The sequence below is a fragment of the Vicugna pacos genome, chromosome 10, assembly GCF_048564905.1.
Source record: "Vicugna pacos chromosome 10, VicPac4, whole genome shotgun sequence".
In the NCBI taxonomy this organism is placed as follows: domain Eukaryota; kingdom Metazoa; phylum Chordata; class Mammalia; order Artiodactyla; family Camelidae; genus Vicugna; species Vicugna pacos.
Window position 1 is genome coordinate 2,981,731 of NC_132996.1, and position 12,668 is coordinate 2,994,398.

A 12,668-nucleotide genomic window follows, 5' to 3' on the forward strand; every position below is an offset into this window, starting at 1 on the left:
CGTCCAACCTCCGCCCGCCGTCCCTCGCGCGCGCACAGACCAGCTCACTAGAACGTGGATACCAGGAGTGGAGAACCGTCCAGTCTCCGCCCGCCGTCCCTCGTTCACGCCCAGGCCGGCTCACACCAGCGGCCTCAACTAGAGACGCAGGAGCCGAGAGCCGTGCCGCCTCCGCCCGCCGTCCCTTGTTCGCGCCCAGGCCGGCTCACTCCAGCGGCCTAAACTGGAGACGCAGGAGCGGATAGCCGTCCCGCCTCCGCCCGCCCTCCCTCGATCGCGCACAGACCGGCTCACCAGTACGTGGATACGGAGGAGTGGAGAGCCGTCCAGTCTCCACCCGCCGTCCCTCGTTCGCGCCCAGGCCGACTCACACCAGCGGCCCCAAATGCAGACGCCGGAGCGGGAGTCGTCCCGCCCACGCCGGCCCCACCACGACCTCGGCCAGGCCGGCTCACACCAGCGGCCTGAGTTGGAGAAGCAGGAGCGGAAAGCCGTGCCGGCTCCGCCCGCCGTCCCTGGTTCGCGCCCAGGCCGGCTCACTCAAGCGGCCTGAACTGGAGACACAGGAGCGGAAAGCCGTGCCGCCTCCGCCCGCCGTCCCTCGCTCGCGCACAGACCGGCTCACCTCAGCGGCCTGGATACGCAGGAGCGGAGAGCCGTCCAACCTCCGCCCGCCGTCCCTCGCGCGCGCAGAGACCAGCTCACCAGAACGTGGATACCAGGAATGGAGAACCGTACAGTCTCCGCCCGCCGTCCCTCGTTCGCGCCCAGGCCGGCTCACACCAGCGGCCTCAACTAGAGACGCAGGAGCCGAGAGCCTTCCCGCCTCCGCCCGCCGTCCCTCGTTCGCGCCCAGGTCGGCTCACAGCAGCGGCCTGAAGACGCAGGAGCGGAGATCCCTCCCGCCTCCGCCCCTCGCTCGCGCACAGACCGGCTCACCTCAGCCGCCTGGAGACGCAGGAGCGGAGAGCCGTCCAGCCTCCGCCCGCCTTCCCCCGCGCGCGCAGAGACCAGCTCACCAGAACGTGGATACCAGGAGTGGAGAACCGTACAGTCTCCGCCCGCCGTCCCTCGTTCCCGCCCAGGCCGGCTCACACCAGTGGCCTCAACTAGGAACGCAGGAGCGGAGAGACGTGTCTCCTCCGCCCGCCGTCCCTCGTTCGCGCCAACGCCGGCTCACCTCAGCGTCCTGAACTGGATACGTAGGAGCAGAGAGCCGCCCCGCCTCCGCCAGCCGTCCCTCGTTCGCGCCCAGGCCGGCTCACCCCAGCGGCCTGAACTGGGACATAAGAGCGGAGAGCCGTAGTGCCTCCGCCTTCCGTCCTTCGTTTGCTCCCAAACTGGTTCACACCAGCAGCCTGAACTGGAGATATAAGAGCGGAGCGCGTCCCGCCTCCGCCCATCGCCCACTGGCGTAGGTCCTGTGAGAGAGCCCTCATTGGACCACGCCACATGTCGTACCTCCTGAGTGGCAGGAGGCAGCCGCAGAGGGGAGGGGAGCGGAATACGCGAGTTCTTTCTTCTTGCAGGCCAAGCCCTCCCCAGCTATTAAGAGGAGCCCTCTGTGTCTTCTTCTGCGGTGCAGAGCCGGGAGAGAGAGGGATAGGCACTGGTTAAACAGAGAGGCTGGAGGCCAAGACGGCAGGGGAGATGGTGGTGAGGAGGGAGGGCTGAGGGGATGGGAAAGCACCCCGGAAAGCCTCAGGAAGATAGATGGGGGACTCTACCTGCGTCCCTCCTGCAGCGCAGACGCACTCCAGTGTGCAGGAATCAGCAGAGCACCCAGTCTCGAAATATAATAAAGACGGCATGTGATCCGCGGCTGGTTATTTCCAATGAGCCTGACCTACATCTCAGGGCCACAGTAGGAAGTTCACTGATAAACAAAGCGGCTCCCGGGCTGTGTTGCACAGCGACGTGCCTCCAGTGTGCAGTCACTGGGGTATGGACTAAGTTCTGGCTTCCCTCCCCCCACTCCTCCTCCCCCAATCCCTGTCTACGGGAGGGGTTCTCGGAGGGGCTGAATTTTATAACTAAAAAGCAACACAATCAATTAAGCACAGTTTGTGATGGAATTGGGAGAGCATGTGGAAGAAGGAAGAGACTAGGGAGCAGGTGACTACAGTGCTGGCTGACTTTCCCCTTTCTCTTATTTGAGAGGTGACAGCCTCTCTCACCAGGTGCTGGTGCTGGGCCGCTTCGCATCTCTCCCGCCTCTAATCTAAAGGAGAGCTAAGCCCTCTACGTTTCACCAGCACTGCCCATCCTTTTACAAATCGGGCTTGAAAATGCAGCCCGTGTGCTTCAGATTTTACAAAACAATCTTTCTGCTGTCTCCTTTCACAGTCATTTTCCAATTCGCCCCTCCCCCACCATTTTTGTTTGTGGGAGAATGGGGGCTAACCTTGGCACTAATAAAGCATGCTGGAACTTTCTCAAGTTCTCTTCATTGTATTCACATTTTTTCCTCACTTGTTTTTCTAGTTAAGGTTGGGAGATGATGTTTTACTCATATAATATTTTAAAAATATAACATGCTTTCACATCCATGATCTCAATTTGTCCTTAAAGAAGCACTCAGAAACACTTCACACAAGTGTGACTTCTTTTGTTTTATAGTTGTGAAAACTAAGACAGAGGCAGAGAAGCTCAGTGACCCAGAAGGAACAAGTATGACCTCATTTGGCACTCACCACGTTCACCCCACCCAGAACCAGTGTCTGCCACCACATGGCCATTGGGAAGGGGATATGTCACTTACCGATGTGATAGGAATGTTAAAAGTTCTTGAAATAAGCTGTGAGTGACTCATTGACAATTTTGGTCTTTTGGCTGTAGGAAAAAAAAATTTCTTCAGGAACTTTAATTCATCAAGAGTTTTGCTATCAAAAAATACACCTCTTTAACATGATCTGTGTTCCCTAAAATTTAGTTGTCACCCAAGGCCTATCAAAGTATCTCACGATATAGTGATACGGGGGTGGCCAAAATGTGTGAAGGTGGTCAGAAGGTACGAGCTTCTAGTTATAAAATAAATAAGTCCTAGGGGATGTGAGGTGTATAGCCTGGTGACTATAGTTAATAAACCGTACTGCATATTTAAAAGTTGATAAGAGATTGGATCTTAAAAGTTCTCATCACCCCCCCCCAAAAAGACCCTTAGCATTAAGCTAGTTAATACTAAAGTTGAGATTCAAATTCAGGTCTGTTAGGTCCCATTTAGCTCCAGATTGCACTGCTTTGGCCTTCCTTTTTTGGACATTAAATATTTAATTTATTTATGCACGTATGCAATGTTTACTGAATATTGAAAAGAGGCCAGGGAGAAACTGGAGAGACGTTGGTGAATGAGCTACAAGCATCCACTCCCTGTCATCAGAGACGATCTAATGGGGAAAGACAAAACCAAACACACAAGAGAACGGGTAATTGCTGGCCCCAATAAAGGCCAAGAGGGAACCAAGCAAGGAGTTTAAGAGAATAGCGGAAGGCCTCATGTGAACTGTAAGACATTTCCCAACATGCATCAGAGCTTTCATCGCCAGTCAGTAAGTGCTGCAGCAAACTCAGTAGTCCCCATTAACCAGACCCAAAGTACAACGGCTGCATAGTTAATACACAAAGTACTTTTGAATGAAGTATTCAGATTAGACTGGCTAATTGTACTTAAGTCAGCACTCTTAAGACAGCACTGACACACACTACACACTGCTAGACAGAAGGGCTGATCCATGAGCATTTTTTTAAAGCTTCTATCATATCTATAATTGTCTACCCAGTTACTTACTGAAAGAGTAAGCATGAAAATTTAATATAACCCCCTCAACCATATTTCTCTCACATACTCATATGTAATTACTTTTTTTGGGTGGGGTATGGAGAGACAACTTTAACACACTTGAGACTCTAGCTCAGTAAAACAAAAATAAAAAAAAACAATATGGGGTCAGGTTTTCTTGGGCGATGGTTCAAGTCTTTATACTGAGAATGAAACAGCCAACTTGGAGAAAACAGCATGGGGGAAAGTGCCTTTTTTCATGCACATGATGAGTAAACTGTTTGCTGCCTATTAGTACCATGTTTTCAGCCTATTGAAACAACCACCAAAAAGTGTCACTAGTTCTCAGGTAAGGCATACAAGTGACAGTCCTAATCAATGAGAGGGTCCTTTATTTATGAGAGCATAGTTCCAATGCAAAAGAAGTCAAGTTACTGTTACGTATTAGGAATGGTTCAGACACAATGAGACAATGTGTGACCAGACTTTAACATGTTATTTTAATGCTAGCTCCTTCTCATTTAATACATTCCCCCCAATGAAAAGCTGATGTGTTTGGTTTTTTTTATATTGCAAGATGCAAATATGTGCCTGACAACTATATTGTAATAAATACATATATCAAAATAACACACTATACACCTTACATTCACATGTTATATACCAAACTTATCGTATTCAAATAAATTAATAAATAAAATATTTGGGAGGTTAAAAAATATGTATATATATGCCTGAATCTTGTAACAGGTTATTAACAACATCAAGAATAGTTATTAAAAAGTGCCAACACGGCATGGAACTTACTAGGCACTGAGTCAAGATCAAAAACCCCACAAAAAAGATGACACTCAATGTACACATGAATATTGTCTATGACATCAGATTATCAAACCCACGTTCCTTCCTATCTTAGCTTCTGGTGTTGGACATATGAACATGCTATTACATTGATTTGCATTGTTTTCAACAAAGTATTGATGGACTCAAAACTTGCATTTTAATTTCTAGTTATAAAAATCCAAATTAACCCAGAAAACATAAACCACATGTAACTGAAGTAGGTTTTTTAACCTTAAGAATACATTGTTTCATGTATCTGCCCCTGATATTTAATTTTCTATGTTTTAAACTACTTAAACAAGCATGACAGTGCTCATCTATTATATTTAGTAAATTCCCTTGGAAATACCCACCTAAAGCCTTCCTCTTCTTCTCTAAAGGTAATTGTAGTGCAGTAAAATTAATAACAATTCTAGAAAGATGAAATAGAGATGATTTCTTCAGTGATTCCCAAGTTAATTCAGGTCAGAAATGCAGGAGGCAAGTCATGTTCATTTTAAAGATAATAAACTTAATATTTTGAAAATAACATCATAAATGCATTAGAACTTTGGATATTGGATATATATTATGCCACAAATTCTCAGGAGATATAAGAAATATTATTCCTGAATGGGCACAAATACTCGCACTTTACTGACAACAGCCAAAGTTTTTTTAAGGTAGTGCACATGTATCTAAGTAACCTTTTTAAAATCTCAATGTTAGTTATAAATTTTAAAGGGAAACAGATTGTAGCACATCCTACTTTATTTTTCAATCTTTAGTGTAAAAATCTATATGTGATACACACATACATTTTAAGCCTGGGAGAGAGGACTGCACATGACCTGCTTTGCCTGAATTGTCAGGCCCCTGTATCTGCACCAGGTACCATTATGTAAAAGGTTATTGTTGGAAATGTTCCTGATAAACCGAAATAGAGGAAACATTTTAAAAGAGCTTGATCTTTAAAAGCCTTAATAGCTGGTATAATCTTAAAAAGGAATCGAAATATTCCTTTACTTACTAATGGATTAAGTAGAAAATTTAAAATACTTCTTTTATTGACAATCAGTACACTAATACATTTCAAGGCTGAATATTAACAATGTTTGCACAACATCCAAAGTGTGGTTGGGAAGCTAGGCAACACCAGTATTCCTGCCCCACACCTAAGGGTAAACCACCCCAGGGAGACAGCACCTCACAGCCAAAGGCACTGCCTGAGCCTGGAACACCACCGTGACAGTGGGCAGCACTGTCTAGAAATTTACTTTCTAGAAATAAATACAGATACTTGCAGAGGAATATTGGCCTAGCATTAACCACAACATTCGATCAGTAGTTTTTAAATTTTTTTCCCACACTGAGCCATGAATCTTCTCCCTTGCTAGCTGCCCAACAACTTTCAAAAGAGTTTTATTCTCCTGCTTTAGTTGTTCATCTTCTATGTCATCTATTTAACAAGGTCTCTATTTAACAAGTCAGTTTCCTCTTTGAGTTTTCCGATCACTTCCTCTTTATCTTGCATTAGTCTCACAAGTTTTAAGTTTTCTTGCCTTTCTCTTACCACTAAGCATGTGCATCCTGTTGTTACCTGCTGAACCCACTTCTGTCTATTCGGGGGTATCTATACTGGAGACATCTTCAGAGGTAATGGTTGTGTTTTTAGATCTGCCTCTAAGTGTAACAGGTAGGAACTACGTGGATCTAATAAGCTTAGAGCCTCCTTCTGCACCGTGTTCTGGGGTGTAATTGCATCTTCTCGTTTCCACTGTGTCTGCCCAGCTTCATCACCTTCAGGTTCCTCTAAGCACTCTGCCCAGCGGGGATGCTTACCAGACCCGGAGCGCCGCTCCTCCCGCAGCTTCCTCGTCTCCGTCTGCCCTTCGCCTTTCCTGGCGCTGGGGCCTGTGCTCTTGCCCTTCTCTGGGGCGCTGTCCCGCTCCTCCTCGTCGCCCGGGGCGGCGCTGCCCGCTAAGCGGCGGCGGCGGCGGGGGACTGGTCCTCCGGCTGCCCTGGCCGGGGCGGCGCTGCTCTGCGGCCCCGGGCCCACCGCGCAGTTCACGGCCCGGGGCCGGGCGGCAGGGTCGGCGGCGCCACCCGGGAGGTTGTTACTGAGCTCGTTGGCCCCCGCAGCCGAGGTGCCCGGAGCCGCGGGGAGCTTCCCGGCTGCGCCACCGGTGCCCCCAGCGTGGAGGGCGGGGGTGGGGGGTGCGGGAGGGTGTTCTGCTTGGCGCGCATCTTCCCCCGCGTCGCCTTCTCCTCCTCCTCCAGGAAGCCTGTGGTGCGGCCGCTGGCCCGCGGTCTGGCAGGCACCTGTCCTCAGAGTCCCAGCGGGGCCGGCCGGGCTCCCACCGCAGGCCACCCGCCCCAGCCCTGGCTGCCCCCGCCTCCTTCCCGCCGCCCGGAGGAGGCGAGGGAACGACCTCCCCACCCTCCTCCGGCGCGGGGGTGGCCGCAGCTCCCCCTGGGACGGGCCGATCTGTGGGGAAACACAAACGGGGGCAGGGAAGAGAAGCATCAGGTCCTCGCCCACCTCCACCCCCAGGATCTGCCCTGCGACAGGGCGCCTCGCAGCCACCCCCTGCACAGCGCCCACTCAGCCCCACCGCCCACCCCACCCCCCGTGCTAGGAGCTGCCGTATCCCCACCCTGGAGAATTGATATTTTATAGAATTTTCAGTGCTTGTATCTTTAGATTTCCATTTAGTTTATTTTCTGAATCAGGAAGTACATTCCTATGCCTTATTTACACCCTCTATTTCCAGCTTCTCACTTTGGTTGTAAGCAAGGGGGGGAGGCCTTCGAAGAAGCAGCTATCTTTGCACAGAGTCAGAATTTGCTGTTGGAGAGCTTTGTTAACGTGTCCCCTGGGTTCACAATAGCATCCCATCATAACTGCTTTGTCATCTATTTGCACCAACATGCTTATTTTTTCAGCAGTTTATTTTCTAATTTTATTTTATCTGCTATATTATGATAATAGTGTATTTCATATTCTTTTGTGTATTACTTACTACTATATGTTATACATACATACACGTACATACCTGTGGGTTTGCCTGGGATGGTGGCCGACTGCATTTCATCTTCATGACCATTGAATATTCTTATATGTATTTAGAGTGCTTTTTAGAACAGACATGAAAATACTCCATCTACTCACTTAATTCACAAAATATATCCACTGTGCAATAATTTAAAGATTATGTTTTAATTTATAGAAGTGGAACTTTTTTGTCTTAAAATTATGAGCTGAACAAGCACCCATTTGGCATAATCATACACAACTGAGGAAAGCTAGCTTCTTCCTCTAAGCAACTGTCTTAGTCACTCGTTTATAGTATCTGTGATGACGAGCATTTTTATATCAATTTTATCTTTTTCCAATTGACCAGTAATTACCTATGGTACATCATATCCATTTTTTCTTTCATTTCATTGCAGTCAATAAACCTGTCTTTCTGTGGTGATGAAAGTGTTCTTAACATGATGGTACCTTGTCATGTTACATATCTGTTTACCATGGGCTACTACTCTTGTACACTGAGAAGGCAAGGAAAATTACTGGCTAATTATTGCTAATTTTCCCACCTGTATTTCAGGTCTAACCTAATTTCTTAAGACTGTTGGATGTTTCTTTTGAATTGCATTAAACACAGAAGAGAGATCACTTTTTTATCTTTACCTGTATCATTAGCTATATGAACATTATAATAACATGCAAGTTTGACTACACTGAAAGGCATTTCAGGGTTTGATCTTGGACTAATTATTCTAAGAAGTAACTTATTTCTGGGACAAAATATAGCAACAAGTAAAATCACTTGCAAGATTGCTGTTTGATTCTCTGCATTTGTCACTTTCTGTTAACTATCACTTAGAAGTTGATTAGTTTAGATATTTTTAAAACAATTCTGACTAGAAAACACCAAGGGAAAATACTGAATCTTTCTGGTCAGAAGTTCTGTTCTCATTCTTCTAATTTGAATGTTTCAGTTGCAAATGTTTGATTTTGTTCTGTTAGTGCGGAAATGTAATCATGGAAACAAAATAAAAACAAGCATTCTTGGAATAAGTGAGCCAGTCACATTGGAGCATTATTAATATTATTATTATTATTTTTAAACAATCCAGTATTTTGAATATGGTCAGCCATGAAATTAAATAAACTCACTGAAGCCTGAATCCTAATATACATTTATGATGACAAACTTCTTAGAGTGAACTTAGGACACAGCTATACCAGTAAAACAACAACCAAAGAAAAAAGAAAGAAAAACCCTCCAAAGAACAGCCTACATCATAAACAAACACGTGCATTAGTATTTAATATGAAAACTGTGAAATAAATGTGATTGGAAATTATGTATGTATTATTCTAGGTTATTTATTCTGTGTCATAAGTCCTATCTTTAGAAAAAACAAAATAGAAGGAGGTGACAGGTAAAAGTCATAGTAATTTCTTGTAGGGTAATTTTAAAATAATATATTCTAAAATATAAAAATGTTTAATATAAGTTTTATTTTAACTTGTTTCAGATTTATAGAAACTTTTCAAAGATAGTGTAGGATTTCCCAGGTAGTCCAGATCAGTTTTCTGTCTTATTGCCATCTCGTATTATTATGCTCATTGTTACAATTAGTGAACTAATGATGATATATTATTATTCACTACAATCCATGCTTTTTTCAGATTTTCTTAGTTTTACCATTTTCTCTTCTAAGATCCCGTTCAGAATGCCCCATCACATTTGGCTGCCATGTCTAAGTAAAACTCAGGGCACGCGCCCTAAAGGTGGCGTTACTGTTGCTGTCGCCCTTGCTCAGCTGGCTGAGGCACGTTTTTCAGATGCCTCCTCTATGAAGTGAGTCCATTTCCCAGCCTCTTCTGCACGTGCTTTTTGAAAGGATGTCATTATGTGCAGCCAAAATTGACGGAGTTGGGAAGTTATGCACCATTCCCCTGCTAGTTTAAGTATCTATGTCTAGTATTTGGGTTTATGCCTGAGAGATTCGGACTCCCTACATTTATGTATCTATTTTTTCCAATAAAACAGACAATGAATTCATGAAATGATGCTCCACCTCAGTGATGATCAGAGAGATGCTGGATCCAACCATCCATACCTAGAACAGTGTCTGGCACGTAAACCGCTCTCAGTAAATACTCCTGAAAGAATAAAGCTGAAAAGATGTGAGGAAGGGCACGTAATGTGCACAGGTGGCAGAAGAGGTTCCAGGCAGAGGGAGTGTTACTAAGGGCAAGTTCATGTGCCTGCCACACCACGAGACCAAGCAAACTGAAACATCGAAGTTTGGAGCAGAGAAAGGTTTATTGCAGGGCCGGGCAAAGAGGACGGGGTGGCTTATGCCTAAGAATATCCCGAACTCCCCAAAGAATTTCAGCAAAGCATACTTAAAGGCCAGGTAAGGGAGGGTGAGTCACAGGGTAGGTGATCAGCTTGTGCACAATCCTCTGATTGGTTGATGTGGAGGGAACAGGGCGATCAACACCATCAACCCCCAGGTACCAGAAGGACTGGAGGCAATGCACCCTCAATCGTCAAGTGTTAATTTCTTCCCTTGGTGGTGGCTTTAAGCATCTGAAAAGCTCAGGAAATAGACATGAGATAATATTACCTGGGTGCTTCAGAGGAGCTGCAGCAGAGGATGGGGGAAGGGAGTCTGATTCTGGAAGGCCCCCCAGGGTCTGCTAAGTTACAGAAACAGGTGAACAGATCACAAGTTTTCTGGAGAGGTTGGCCACATGGCCCCAGTCTGGCCAGTCAGTGTGTTCCATCCTCCCTGGCCACTGTGATTGGCTCAGAGCTGGGCACCAGCCCTGTCAGGCTCCATGGTCAGGCTTTGGTGCTGGAAACCTGGGGGTGGAGAAGTTCTATTTCAGTTGGGAGTTGAAGGGACCTGATGTCAGCCTGTGGCAGTTGGTGGCCATCTTGCTCTCATAAAGGCAGAGCCATGTGAAGATGACACCAGTGGCAGATCTCAGAAGTGGGGAAGGACAACTTCTGCTGATGTCACTGAGCACCAGGTACAGCCCTGCCTGAAGCTGTCTCCCCGTGGACATCTCAGTTAGGTAAGTCATTCTTTCCTGCCTTATTTGCTTCTTTAAGCCGCTTTGGTTTTCTGTCACTGGTTAAAAAGGGAATCTGACTATCCCTTCAAGCTGGCTAAATGGGGACCCTGGGACTGCAACAGTGTGGTGACAGGCAATGATGTGGCTGATAGACTCCAGAAGCCTCTGTGCAAACGGGATTGTAGCTGACAAGTGAGAGTAAACATGGCCTCAGGGAATGGGTTTGCTAGTGGCAGCTCCCAGGTCCTGGATATTAGAGTGCACACACTCAGCCAGGTCTCAGCACTGCTGTCCCACCTGCTAACCCACACCTCTCTTCTCCCACCTGCCCGGCCTCGGGGCTGGACACCCCAGGGCACCTGAAACAGCCCAGGGCTTTGTGTTGTAATTTACACAGGCTGCCCCCACGTCTGAGGGTGAGGGTGACTGGGTTTCAGTTTACAGAGGAGAAAACAGACTAGAGAGGCTCACTGGTGAGCTGTGGGGGTGGGACCCCAATCCACCATCTGATCTGTGACTTCGAGTGGGCAGCCTCCCCACCCTCAGCCAGGGTGCTTGCTAAGCCTAGGGGCTCAGGAGTCCTGCTCCCTCCAGCACCCCTCCTGGATGTGAGGGTGGGGAGGAGGGGGGAGGGTGGGCTCTTCCTTATACAACAATCTCCCCTGCGGGGGCACACATGTGATCCCACAGACTGTCATTCCTTCCTTGTGACCTGGGCCTCCTTGGCCAGGCGTGAGGAGCACCCTGACCCGTGGGCACTGCAGTCCATGGGTGCACACGTGGGCAGGTGCACCCATGACTGAGAGGACAGCCCCCCAAGTTAAGGCCCCCCTGCTCAGATGATTACATCCTGGAACTGAGGGGTACCCAGGGCTCAGGTGGCCAATTCTGGCCTTAGGGGCAAATTGTTATCATCCAGGGGGCTGATCTTTTAATTAAATTAAAAATTTGCAATCAAATAGTCAAGCCCCTTTCTCAGCAGCCCTGTAGTCTCTCAGCCTTTACTCCTTTCTGGGACCAAGTTCTTAGCTTCAAATTGAGTCTCATTATGGACATAAACATGTCCCTTTCATGTGCCACTTTTGGTATAAGAGGCCACCCCAACTCCCCCTCCCTTCCCCTTGTCAACACCTTGACACAGGTGAGCAGCGCTCTTTTGATGCAGTTCTGCAGATGTGTGCGCTAAGGATTTAGAATGCCCAGGCTAGGAGGGGCCTGCCCCCCGCGGCAGGGCAGGCAGGTGGGCAGGGGGTGATGATTCACCTAAAACCTCAGCTGGTGTCAGGCAGCAACAGCAGAGTGGCAGCCGAGGGCTGAGCGGGTGCAGAGTAAGTGGATTAAATGTGTTCACCCAGCCACCTTGGGGATGGCGGCCCTGGAGCACGACTACAAGTGTGGAAGGTGGAGGGTCCCCAGTGCCTGGACCCCTGCCTTGTAAAAATCAGGGTTGAGATGTGGCTATGAAATCAGAACACTGGGGTTCAGTGCTTCCCTCACCACTCGGTCAGTTATTCAAAGCAAACAAGCCTCAGTTTTCTCATGTGTAAAATGGGAACATTGAAGCCTCTCCCTCTGAGGGTGTGGAGGGGTTACATGGGGCGACAGCAGAGCACAGGGCTCTCTGGGCTGAGCCTGCACCCAGACAGGCCGTTGTCGCTGCCATGACCACTGTCTTCCAGGGCAGGGTCTGCGCACTCTCCCTGTGAAGGTCCAGACAGTAAACAGTCTAGGCTTTGAGGGACCGACAGCCCCTGTCACAACCACCGCCCGCTGCTGTTGGAGGGCGGAGGCAGCTTCTGCAGCAGGTAGTCCGGGCTCCCACCTCGCTTCCTTAGATGTGTGTTATTGATGTACAACTGTCACACAGTGTTGTTAGTCTTAGGCGTGCAGCGTAATGCTGTGCATACTGTGAAATGGTCACCGCAGGAAGTTTAGTTGACATCCGTCACCACCCATAGTTACACA

General features: G+C 47.8%; 1 protein-coding gene, 1 long non-coding RNA gene and 1 pseudogene across 2 annotated transcripts in view; 1 reads left to right on the top strand and 2 right to left on the bottom strand.

Moving 5' to 3' along the window:
* The window catches only part of LOC107034771 (uncharacterized), a 79,730-nt gene extending 78,403 nt beyond the window's left edge, over window positions 1-1,327 (bottom strand). Inside the window, exon 1 of the long non-coding RNA XR_012076917.1 lies at window positions 1,181-1,327. This is a non-coding gene — a long non-coding RNA (uncharacterized lncRNA). The remainder of the gene's footprint in view (window positions 1-1,180) is intronic.
* A 4,418-nt stretch (window positions 1,328-5,745) lies between these two features.
* LOC116279301 (PRKC apoptosis WT1 regulator protein-like) lies at window positions 5,746-7,701 on the bottom strand (annotated as a pseudogene).
* A 2,261-nt stretch (window positions 7,702-9,962) lies between these two features.
* The window catches only part of LOC140698623 (uncharacterized), a 34,175-nt gene continuing 31,469 nt past the window's right edge, over window positions 9,963-12,668 (top strand). Inside the window, exon 1 of the mRNA XM_072968889.1 lies at window positions 9,963-10,703. The gene's annotated coding sequence lies outside the window, so the exon portion shown is untranslated. The remainder of the gene's footprint in view (window positions 10,704-12,668) is intronic.